Consider the following 13,679-nt stretch of genomic DNA (forward strand, 5'->3'; position numbering starts at 1 on the left):
AGACCCCATTCATTTGCCCATCTGTCTAGTTTATTCAAATCCTCTTACAGGGCTGCCACATCTGCAATTTTACTGATAATCCTTCCCAGCTTCACGTCATCTACAAACAACTGAATATCCCCTTGCAATCCATTGACAATGTCATTAATATAAAGGTTGAACAATACAGGTCCCAGTACTGAGCCCTGTGGAACCCCACTTGTAATCTGTTGCTTCCTTGATATTGCCCCACCATACACAATTCTCTGATACCTATCAGTCAGCCAATCCTGAATCCATTTGACTACCCTGACATTTAAACCCATGTGCTGCAACTTAAGTATCAGCTTATCATGTGGCACCCTGTCAAATGCCTTTGCAAAATCCAAAAAAATGGCAGTATATGCCTTTCCCTCATCAGTTGCGCTTGTCACTTTATTATAAAAGGCAATCATATTACTAAAGCAAGAGCGCTCCTTAACAAATCCATGTTGATTCTCACAGATAACATTACCCTCATCTGCCCAACACTGTATATAGTCCCTCACTAATTTTTCCAAGACCTTAACAACTACTGATGACACACAAACTGGCCTATAATTAGATACTTACAGTCTGCTACCGCCCTTATGCAATGACACTATCTTACCTTTCTTCCATTCCTTGGGTACCTTTCCCGCAGCCATACTTATATTGAAGAGCCAGGTCACCAGAGCTGTCAGTTGTTTAGCACATTCTCTCAAAACCCCTGGTGAAATACCATCCAGTCCCACATCTTTACTGCTATCCAAAATACTCCATATTTGGAACACCCTCTCCTTTTGCATCTCTAAATCCTGAACCTGCGCTATTCCTCTAGTATTAAAACCTTCTCCAGGATGAAATACTCCAATAAAGTGCTCATTGAACGACTCCATTATGTCCTCTGCATCGGTCACTCAATTCCGATTTTTGTCCCGCAATGTCATTCTTCCACAATCATTTCTCCTCCTACTGGCCACATAGCTAAAATTTCCCTAGGATTTTCTTTGGATCTTAGTGCCAATCTCTTCTCATATTTCAGTTTTGCCTTCCTCCCCATACTAGTCACTCTCCTTGCCTGTGTCTTATATTTTTCGTGCATCTTCTCTCCACCCTTCTCCTTATTCCATAAGCTCTTTTTCACCTGCAGTTCCTGTTTGATATTGTTTGTCATCCACTTTACACCAAATTGTGTGTCCTCTTCTTCACTTGTGGAATACAGCTTACTATTGCTGCTAACAAATATTCCTTCACAATTTCTCAAGCACTAATGATATCCTGGCCTTCCAATTCTGCCCTCCATGGAACTGCCCTAAGTTGATATCTAAGACTATTATAATCACCTGCCTTATAATTCCACATACGTTCCCTTTTCTTTTATACTCCTGCATGTCTATTCATCTTCCAAGTCAAAACCACATGGTCACTCTCTCTCCAACTGGTGGGAGATATGTCATCTCAGTTATTATCAGCTCTTCTGATGCTATGACCAAATCCAAAACTCTTGAACCTCTTGTTCCCTCTATTATATGTTGCCTAAGACATTTGTCCATCAAGAATTCTAGAAATTCCATTTCTTTATGACCACATGCATTTTCCTCTTCCCAGCTTATACTGCTGTAGTTAAAATCTCCCATAACAATCATTCTTCTTGCACTTGCAAGCTCAACTGTCTGAACATCTCCTGCTCCCTACCTTCTGTGCTCCTTGGTTTGTAGCAACACCCTACTAAATATCCTGTCTTGGCAACTTCTACCTCACACCATATGCTTTCAAAACCATTAGTGTCTACCTTCCAAAGCTTCCACTCTTAGAGGACATAAGTCATCACTTTTTTAAGCATTACTCCACCACTACGTTTTCCTTTCCTATCCTGCCGAAAAACGCTGTACCCTGCTACTTCAATTCCTGTTATTATATCATCTTCCATCAACCACATCTCTGAGATCCCAATAATCTTTGGCCAGGCTGATGCTATCAGTGCCACCAATTTATCTCCTTTATTTCGGATACATTTTGGCATTCATATAAAGCATAAAGATGTCACTGCTTCTATAGTTATCATTATCCCCTCTAGATCCCACTGGACTCAGTGTTACCTGATGTTGTCCCCCTTCTCCCAAGCATCCATTCCCACAAGAGGCCACCCCTGTTATAGTCCAACAATAGAAGTGAGAGCTGTCATTGGCAGGCTGCCAAGAAGAGTCATGTTGAAGGGGAGAAAGAAATAAGGCGATGTACGAATTGGTCACCAACACGTGAACTCATGTGCTTTATACGTAAAATTTTACAACTGTTATACAAGCAAAATAGTTACCACTTTAAAAACTACAATGATCATAAAAGAGAAGTTAATTTTCCGACGTGTAATAATAAATACTCATCCCACAATACGGATTGATTACCCTATTATCAGAATGGAGTCTCCTTTTGACATTCACAGAAGTGTCGAAGGGTCTCGTATCTGTGGGCATACTATACCATCCATCCAGGGAATTCTAGTTTCCCTGCATTGACACACTGACTCGTTCAGAAAACAGCAATCTCTCCAGATGCCTTTGTCCTTCCTCATTCAAATGCAAACGGTCTCTCGCATACAGTTCCATTCTGTCCTCATATGCCCTCCAAGCATCCACATATTCCAATCCTCTCTTCTGACACATTCTGGCTATTATGCTATTCAGTATTACTGCTCTTCTGCTCAGCTCGTCACTATCATACCTGGACAACACACACACACAAAATCTTTCCTCTCTGTGTTTTCTTTTGTACAACTTCAAGCAAGAATCTCAGATCTCTCACCGCCCGATGTACATTGCCTCTTAAGTCATTCGTGCCCGCTATCACAATCATTTCGTCCATCCTTTCACCCCTGTTAATTGCCATAGTTACATTTTCTATTGTCCCTCCAGGCAAACACTCCTCTGGCATCCTATCTTGCACACCACAGATTGAGTCTCCATTCATCACACCTCTTACCACTCTGTTCCTTGATTACTCACCTGCATCCCTCTCTCTCTCTCTCTCTCTCCTCTAACCCTTTCTCTCTGTGTTCCCATACTCACTTGCTGTCCTGGCATTATCTATCCCTGGTTTTAGCACTCCCTCGCATGCTTCTCATTTCCTCTCTCTGACAGTTTCCATTCTCTCCTCTTTTATCATTCCCATCCCCCCCTCTCTCTCTCTCATTCCCTCTCTCCTACTGTTTCTATTCTCTCCTCTTCTATCATTCCCATACCTCTCTCTCCTTCTGTTTCTATTTTCTCCTCTTCTATCATTCCCATAACTCTCTCACTCCTATTCTGATTCGCCTTGCATTCATCTCTTCCATTCGCTTAATCTCATCTTTCATACTTCTCATCTCATTCCAGAGACATTCCACCTCCTCTTTCAGCTCATTCATCTCTCTTTCTCTGCAAGTTAGTCACTCTTACTTGCCATTCTTTCTCTCAATCAAGAATATCTCCGAGAACTTCACAGCCATTCAAGCCTTCCACACTCCCGACTCTTATTTTTTCATTTATATTTCGCTCGTCATTCTCTCCTATCACACTACTCATCTCCTGACATTCATTTTCCATCCCTGATGCAATTAGGTCAGTTATTGAAATATCTAATTCATTAAATTCTTCCCATTGCCTACATTTTATGCATTTATGCACCCCTCCTCTCTGATCTGCCACATATCCAACTCCCAGGATGCATACATACATACTGCAAGTACTGCATGCCACAAAATTCTTTATTATATTATGCTAAATACCATCCTTAAATGGTGGAGGACTTGGTGACACACCATTTGTATTTGGAGCTGTGGCTGCCATCATTCACTTACTGCCGAGGTACTCCTAAACTAAATGCTATATTATATATATATATATATATATATATATAAATATAAACACTATATTTAACTATAATAAGTAGCACAAACTTATCTTCTCTTCCACTGCAAATGCGTCCGACTCTGACCTCGCCTTCTCAGTAACCCAAAATAACACAATATATAACAACGAAACTCCAAAAGCAGCACACTAATGAACACTTGTGTTACTGAGAAAAAAATGTAGCGCAATTCACGAAAGAATTCATACTATAACAATATACAGGGTGTTCGGGATAAATTTGACATATTTATAATTAATTATATTTTTCCGTAAGTTACATGTATTAACACACACTTCTCTTCATTTAAAAGTTTGGACCCTTCTTCATTCATATACAAGATGTCAGAAAGGATGGATAGCTGGAACCCACCTGAATCATGGAAGAGAATAACTTGTATCATGATGATTCGTGCCCGCCATCAAAATAAGGATATTACGACTGCTGCCCAATGCTCCCTGAATACAGTAAAAACAATCAGGCATGAACTAGAGACTTGCAATGGTGACTACGAGGATGTAGCAAGAAGAAAGATCCCTAGCAGACGATCTGATTGCGTCCGTACAGCAGAATTCCTCGCAAATCTGCAGGAACAGGTGTTGAAGAACCCTGGCATTGGAATTCGGGCTTTGTTCGTGGAGTTGCTAACTGTAGTCAAGCCCTGGATAACAAGGGTAGCCAATGGTAGGCCGTATGTATGGCAGCAGGATTCGGCCCCTTGCCACACCTCTGGGAAAAGTCAAAAATGGTTGTCTGAAAATTTCTACGACTTCACCAGTCCAAATGTTTGGCCTCCAAACTCCCCAGACCTTAACCCCATGGATTATTTTGTATGGGGCGCAGTTGAAAAAGACACCAATCGCACTTCCAGTAATACAAAAGCCCAGTTAATGGATAAAATTAAAACAGTTTTTGCGGCCCTTCCCAGGGAGACTGTAGCATCAGCTTGTTCGAGGTTCCGAAGCAGAATTGAAGCTGTGATCGATGCTAATGGTGGTTATTTTGAGTAAATCTTGTTGATAGTATTGTAATTAACTCTGCCTGTAATGTTTTTTTGTCAATTCATTAAATTTAATAGATACAAAGAAGATTTTCTTTTTCCTTACGAAACTGTCAAATTTATCCCGAACACCCTGTATGTGGTATATTACTTTCTCCATTCACCTTGCTTTCATTTTAATTTAAATGTGCTGAATTTCTCAGGAGACCTCCATAATGTATTCATCATTGCTAATGGCACACCATTAGCAAAATTTTCACTTTTGGGATATTTCTCCCCAATATCTATAAGTGCAATGTGTTGCATTTGCAGTGCAGAAATATAAGGCTGTGTACTATATCAATGGTGTTGTACTGCAGAAAGTGGATGAGATTAGAGAGTTGGGAGTGATGGTTGACAGTAGACTGAAGGTTAGTGGGCATATTGCTAGTATTGCAAAGGCTGCACATCATAGTGCTACTATGATAAGAAGTAGACTAACATGTAGGGATAAAGAAGTGGTTGTGCCACTGCATAAAGCACTGGCCAGTCCACACTTGGATTACTGTGCTCAAATCTGGTCACCTGGTTTTCAATGTGATGCGGAGACATTGGAGAGGGTTCAGAGGTGAGTGATTAAGACAATGTCAAAACTTTGAAATACTGGTTAAGGAGAGAGATTGAAGAGATGTGGATTACAGAGTTTGGTGGATAGGAAGAAGAGAGGTGATATGGTAGAGACATTTAAGTTAGTGAGAGGATTTTATCAGATTAATCCAGAAGGGATTATAAAAAGAATAGAAGATGAGAGGGGAAGAACCAGAGGTCATCCCTGGAAGTTATATAAAAGTGTGGTGAAGAGGGGTGAGAGTAGATTTTTTACATGGAGAATTGTCAGTCAATTGAACTCATTACCAGAATGCGTTGTTAATGCAAGGAGTGTTAAGGATTTTAAGATTCTATAGGTTAAATGTATTGTCAGTTGAATGAACCTCCCACGATGAGTCTACCAACTCCATGGAGGGCATAATAATAATAATAATTATTATTATTATTACGTAACACCTCCAGGGAATCCAAAGACTCATCGAGGGAGGGCACCTACTCTACAATTCTCCCTCTCCAACTACAACTACCTTCATCATCTACACCAACGCCATATACTGTCAATCACCACCACTAGTATTTTCACAGACAATCACAAACATTCATGCCCACGGAAGGATTCAAATCCACAGCCTTTTGGCTGGACAGCAGATTTTAACCACTTGGCCATGCAAAGAATGATATGACTGTGTCTGCAGAACACACACACACACACACACACACACACACACACACACACACACACACACACACACACACACACACACACACACACACACACACACACAATTGCCTTTTAACCATTTTCATAATGCACTGATTCTTTCATCAGTCGGAATTAATGCTTTGAATTTGGCGCAGCTGAGTTCTGTCGAATACTTCTGCCAAATAACTAGTAGATCAATAATATTCAACTAGAACTGGAGTTAAAAGCTGAGATGAAATTTAAGTCCTAATGATTCTTATAATAAGAGTAGTCAGCACCTTTCTGTAGTATTTGAGTTAAGAATCACTGCCATGACCTCTTGATACATTGATTCTCTTCTATTTTTTTGTCCTAAACACTTTGTCAAAAGCAGTTGCAGTTCATTACAGATTTACAGAGAACTATGTAAAGTTGGCTGCTTGTTGGGATATTCTGTCGCACACAGAAAATACAGAGATTGGAATGAGATTTGTTTAAAGGATGTAATAGAGTTGAATTAAGGGTTGCATAAAGGTTGCCAGCCTAGTTGGCTGAGTAGTTAGTGTATCCGCTCTCCAGCCAAAAGGCTGCGGGCTCAAATCCTGCTGTGGGCATGGATGTTTTTGATTGCCTGTGAAAATACTAGTGGTGGTGGTGATGATGGGCAGTAGATGGCATTGGTGTAGATGATGTGGTTTGCTGTAGTTGGTAGACTGAGTGGTGGAGATGGAGAATTGTAGAGTAGTGATTTCCCTCAATGAGTCTTTGGACTCCTTGGAAGTGTCGCATAATATGAATAATAAAGATGAATCCCTTATCATGTATAATACAGGAAATTGACGAGACTAGGGATCTGGGGGTGATGGTGGATAGAGATTTGAAATTCACAGGATATATTCCAAGAGTTGGCAAAATAACTCAGAGGATTACTTGGATGTTAAATGAAAAACACTGACAAGTAAAGACAGGGAAGTTATTATCCCTCTTTATAAGACTATAATTCGGCCACATGTTGACTACTGTGCACAGATTTGTGTAATTGCATTTCTTGGGGATCGGGAGGTGGTAGCGGAGAGAATTCAGAAACGAGTGACCAAACTGTTGACAAGTCTGTGGAATATTCCCTATGAGGATAGATTGAATGTGTGTGGTTTGCAGAGTACAGCTGACAGGCAGCAGAGGAGAGGGGATATGATAGAAACTTATAAGTTACTAAAAGGATTCCATATGATTGATACCAAAGAAATATTTTAATACATGGAGAGTAAGGGAAAAACATGGGGTCACACTTGAAAGTTGTCTAAGAGTGTGGTTAGTAAGGGTGTGTGAACTAGGTTCTTTACTTGGAGAGTGGTGAATGAGTGGAATGGACTGCAAGAAGTGGTTGTGAACACCCTAACAGTGAGCAAGTTTAAGGAGATGTACGATATGCATTGTGTTAATGGATAGTGTAGGTCTCCCATGATGAGTCTTTTGACTTCATGGACTACCCATATTAATAATAATAATAATTTGCAATACAGTAATTTTTCATTTAGAAAAAGATAGGTGATCTTAATATAACTATGTGCTGAATAAAAAATAACATCTATCTTGTTCCATTACTCACAGTCTGTTTATGAAATCTTTTGTTTGGCAGAAGTCAGCAGTACTGAGTTACACTGAGTCAATTCAAGACTGACACTCCCAAGGCATGGAGGCTGCATGATTTTGGATTATGTCATCATGTATGTGATGTGTGTACTCTATCATTTCCCAGTGAGATGACTTCATTAGTATATTTTAACTGCACAACCATGAGAAGCAGAAGAAAAAGGCAGATGCATGGCCATTATTCTGAGTCCCATGTGCTTTATCATTTCTTTTCTCTTGATTAGTGCTGTGCATTTAAAGTGATTTTTGGGAGTTTGTTTTGGTATCATTGTTCATTTGTCTTAAACTTAAATGTCTCTATCATATCACCTCTCTGCCTCCTATCCACCAAACTGTAATCCACATCTCTTCAACCCCCCTCTCTCTCTCTCCCTCCTTAGCCAGCATTCCAAAGTTCTGACACTGTCTTAATCACTTGCTTCTGGACCCTCTCCAATGTCTCCACATCACATTGAAAACCAGGTGACCAGATTTGAGCACAGTAATCCAAGTGTGGTCTGACCAGTGCTTTATACAGCGGCATATTGCTAGTGTTGCAAAGGCTACATATCGTGAGCAGCCTTTGCAACACTAGCAATATGCCCTCTAAACTTCAGTCTACTGTCAATCATCACTCCCAACTCTCTAATCTCATCCACTTCCTGCAGTACAGCACCATCGATATAGTATACAACCTTACATTTCTGCACTCCAAAATGCAACACCTTGCACTTATTAATATTAAAACCACAATCCCACTCTCTTGTTTAAGTAAAAAGTCTATTCAAATCTTCCTGAAGGGAATTAACATCAGCAGTGCTACTTATAATTCTTCTTAACTTTGCATCATCAGCAAATAACTGAAGATCCCCAGTCAGTCCGCATGATATATCGTTTACAAACAAGTTAAACAGCAGGGGGCCAAAAACAGACCCCTGAGGCACACCACTGGTTACCCTCCTTTTTTGAGAACTGCTCTATCATATACAACCTGCTGGTATCATTCAGAGAGCCAATCTCTGATCCATCTAATCAATATGCTATCTATTCCCATCCTCTGCAGCTTGTACATCAACTTATCATGTGGTAATCTATCAAATGCTTTTGCAAAGTCTAAGAATATCACTGTATATGATTCTCACTTATCTAACACACGTATCATAAAATGCAAGTAAATTACTAAAACAGGACCTTTTACAAATCCCTGCTGACCATCATAATTGCTATGTCCATCAATCCAATTCTGTATTCCATTCCTTATCACTCTCTCCAACACCTTGACCACAACCACAGTTATACAGACTGGCCTATAGCTGGAGACTTCTGTCTTAGAACCATGCTTGTGGAGTGGTAGTATTTTGCCTTCTTTCTGCTCCTTAATAACCCTACCCACTAAGACTTTCATTAAATAACCAGGTCAGGGCATAGCCAACTGTGGTGCACATTCCGTAAGAATATGTGGCGATATGTCATCCATTCTCACAGCTTTATTTGCATCTCTGTTTCTTTCACTTCCAATTCTCTTAATACTTGCCTCTCTTCTATATATTCCACTATATCATTTATATCAGTATGATATATGCGGGGGTGCTTAAGGGTCAAAGCTGTATAACTGAGAGGAAACCTCCACATAGCCTTTAAAGGAATGCGGAGAACCGACAAGAGCTTTTGACCTAATGTCCAATCCTCACCTTCTCGTGGTGCACCCTGTTGGGTATCTACCTGGATACTGAACGAACGAGGATAGGCTGGCAATTTGGGATTTAGCCGACCAAATTTTATTCTTATTAGTTAAATCAAAATAAAAAATGATGGTACAACATGACAAAATTTCATGCTGGCTGGGGCATCGCCCAGTTAAACAAGGTCCCCCGTTGTTTTTGCCAGGGAACCAGGGTAAACAGCAAAAAGTCAGCTACTGGAACAAATCTGAAAACACACCCCAACATCACCAGAGTTAAAGATCGGTATTATCAACATAAGAAGCCTGAATGGCAAAGAAATTGAGCTAGCTGAGGATTTAGATAAGTACCAGATCGACATAATAGGAGTGATTGAAACAAAAAAGACAAAAACTGGTGAGAACTTTCTGAGCAATAAATACAAAATGTTATATTCAGGCAATGACAATCAAGGAAAAGAAGGAGTAGCCATAGTATTCAACACAAAATATGAGGCTAATCTTCTTGAATGGCAGGCAGTCTCAAGTAGAGTGATGTGGGCAAATATGAGAATGGGGAACTGGACAATGAAACTTATTTGTGCCTAAGGTAGAAGTGGAGGAATTTTTTGATGCTTTAGAAAAAGCAACTGACACAATGAAAAAGGAAAAGTTGGTCCTTGTTGGGGATCTGAATAGCAGAGTAGGAAATGTAATAAATTTAGTTTAATCCTTTATCCAAGTGTGTGCAAACAAAGTTTGCGCCTGAAAGTATCTTCAGGACTGGGGTAAGGTGGTACAACACCAGGTCAACTCGTTGCAAAGGTGGAGAAAGCTACTAACACTCCTGTCTCAGTATCTCCTATAATGCAAAACACATCTCCTTGCGGATATGTCTAATGTTATGCATTAAGGGAAGGGCCACTACCCAGACTAGTTTCGACCTTTATTGAGGTCTCTTTTTTTTTAGGATTTGCATTATAGGAGATACTGAGACAGGAGTGTTAGTAGCTTGCTCCACCTTTGCAACGAGTTCCCCTGGTGTTGTACCACCTTACCCCTTGAAGACACTTTCAGGCGCAAACTTTGTTTGCACACACATGGATAAAGGATTAAACTAAATTTATTATACTCTAACCAAGTGAAAAATAAACTTTCAAGAGTAGGAAATGATTGTCAGACATACAAAAATATTTTGGGAAAATTTGGAGAAAAGAGCAAAGCTAATAATAATGGCAAATACCTGTTGGATTTCTGCTCAGGACATGGACTAGTTATTACTAACACCATGTTCCAACATAAAAATGTGCACAAATTCACATGGAGAGAAGAGGCAAGGAATAAGAAAAGTCTCATTGACTATGTTATTGTTGATAGTGATGTTTTCTCCCTGGTGCAGGACACCAGAGTGTACAGAGGATTTAAAATTGGAAGCGATCACTATTTAGTCTTGAGCAGGATAAAATTGAATTTCATATTGAAAAGAATAACATGTAAGAAAGTTTTAAAGCGAATAAAATTTGAGCAGCTCTCAGATGTGAACTGTAGACTAACATATACAAAGATTATTGAAGAAAAAATGAAACAGTTTGAGAACAGGAACCAAACCTTGGAGATTCAGTGTGGCAAGCCTTGAAGAAAACCCTGATTGATTCAGCCAGAGAGGCATGTGGTGAGGTTGTCTGCAAGGATAGAAAAATCAGGACTCCATGGTGGACACAGGAAGTTAAAGAGGTAGTGTAGGAAAAGAAGAAATCATATCAAAAGTTCCTGTCAAATAAGTCAGCTTTTGCTCTTAGAGAATACAGAGACAAATGTAAGAAAGCGAAACACTGTGTTAAACTAGCTAAAGAAAAGTCATGGGAGGACTTTGGCAAGAACATAGAAAATAAATATCAAGAAGGTGGTAAGATATTCTGGAGGTTGTTTGAGAAGCTTAGAAATGGAGGAAAGAGTGCTGTAAAAGGAGTTAGAGATGATAAAGGTGAAATGAAAACAGGAGAAAAAGATATCCTTGAAGTATGGAGTAATTACTTCAAAAATTGCTAAACGAAACAAGCAGTGATAGCACAGTGGTGAAAAAACACTCAACAGGCATACAGTCAGGAATACATATCCATACTTGAAGTAGAAAAAACCATCAAAGACTTGAAATGTGGAAAGGCAGCAGGAGTAAATGATATTTGACCAGAAATGCTAAAGTATGATGGTATAAAAGTCTTACAGTGGCTGCACTGCATAGTTCAGAAAGCCTGGACAGAGGGACGAATTCCCGATTATTGGAGTAGAGCTCTAACAGTGCCGATATATAGAAAGGGAAATAAAACTGAATGTGAGAGGAAATACAGGAAATTCAGTAGGGAAATACAGAGGTATTTCCCTACTGAATGTTCCTTGCAAGATCTATGCAAGTATACTTGGGAAACGGTTGAGAACAATTGTGGAAGAAAAGCTTGGTGAAGAACAAGCTGGATTCAGGCCAAATAAAGGCTGTCAGGATCAGATTTTCACTTTACAACAAATAGTCGAGAAAGCATGGGAATATAACAAAGATCTGTATTTAAGTTTTGTCGATCCAGAAAAGGCATATGACAAGGTGCCAAGAGAGAAGCTATTCAATATGTTACAGTTATATGGTGCCAATGGGGCATTACATCAAGCAATACTTTAGTCTGTATTTGAGTTGTAAGTCACTATTTAGAATTGAAGGATGTACAAGAAGATGGTTTAATGTTAAATCTGGTGTGAGATAAGGATGTACATTATCCCTTCTGTTATTCATTATCTATATGGATCACATTATGAAGGAAAGTGGTATTAAACATGATATCAGAATTGGCGATGTTAATGTCAGCTCTTTGCTTTATGCAGACGATGTTATAGACTTTATTCAGACTTCTGAATAAATCCGCTACAAGTTTGCAGGATTCCCTGACTAAATGGAATAACTGTTGTAATAGATATGGTATGAAGGTGAGCATTAAAAAGACAAAGACAATGAAAATAGGTAGAATTGTTGAAAATGTCAACTATGTTTTGAACAGAGAACCTGTGGAACAAGTAAAACATTTCAGCTACTTAGGCATGATTTTTAGTGAAGATGGTAAATTAAATATGGAAAAAGACAACAGAATCAACAAAGCTGGTATGATAGGAAGTCAATTGAATAAATTCATATGGAATAAGAGAGAAATTAGTCAGAATTAGCTGTATACAAGACAGTGTTCAAACCAGTTTTAACTTATGGATCTGAGAGCTGGGTCAGAAGTAAAACACTTGACCAAAGACTAGAGACCACAGATATGAGAGTCCTGAGAAAGATTAGAGGCGTGAACAGATGGCATCAATGGCAATATCATATAAAAAACAAGGATATTAGGAAAGAACTTCACATTGTCAGCATCCAGGAATAATCTCAGGTGGTATGGTCACTTAAACAGAATGGGCGAGGAAAGATTAGCTAAACAAGTGTTCTCTGCCAGGTTGGCAGAAAAATGACCCAGAGGAAGACCAAGATATAATTGGATTGATACGGTACAATGTGTCTTAGAAGATAGAAATATAAGATCTGATAATGATAATATTGGAGTCTTGACAAGTAATAGACTGATTTGGAGGAAAATTATAGATAGGAAGTTAGTAATTATGTAAATTTTTCATGTAGTACTATCATATCCTGTACACCACTTGAGGGTACATGTCAGGAATTTGATGATGACGATGATGATATATGCTGATAAAGTGCTCATTCGATAATTGCATTATATCCTTTGCAGCTGTTAATCTGCTATAATTATTCTTTTTCTTGCTTCCCATGTAGAGGAAAAATTCCCTTGAGTTAACTTTGGCCTGACCAGCCAATCTCCTCTCATACTGCACATTTTCTTTCTTTACCATGCTTATCTCCTTTCTAGCCTGCACTTTATACTCTTCATGGATCTGATCATCACCATCTTGTACCTCCTCCATAACATTTTCTTTTCCAGCACAGTTTGCTTGATTTCACTGTTCATCCATTTCACTCCTATTCTATTTATTCGCTTAACCCTTGGTATGCAATTATATACACTGCTTTTGTCAGATACTGCCTTGTGAGTTTACATGCATTGTCAACATCTTTTCTGCTCAGCTCATCTACCCAACATACTGATGCTAACTGATTACAGAGCTTCCTATAATGACCTGCTTTATACTTCCAGTGTATCCATTTTTGGCGGTGTCATCACTTCCCA

This window comes from Typopeltis vanoorti, chromosome 8 (assembly GCF_054136105.1).
Source record: "Typopeltis vanoorti isolate ZY-2024b chromosome 8, IOZ_Tvanoo_1.0, whole genome shotgun sequence".
Classification (NCBI taxonomy): Eukaryota; Metazoa; Arthropoda; class Arachnida; order Uropygi; family Thelyphonidae; genus Typopeltis; species Typopeltis vanoorti.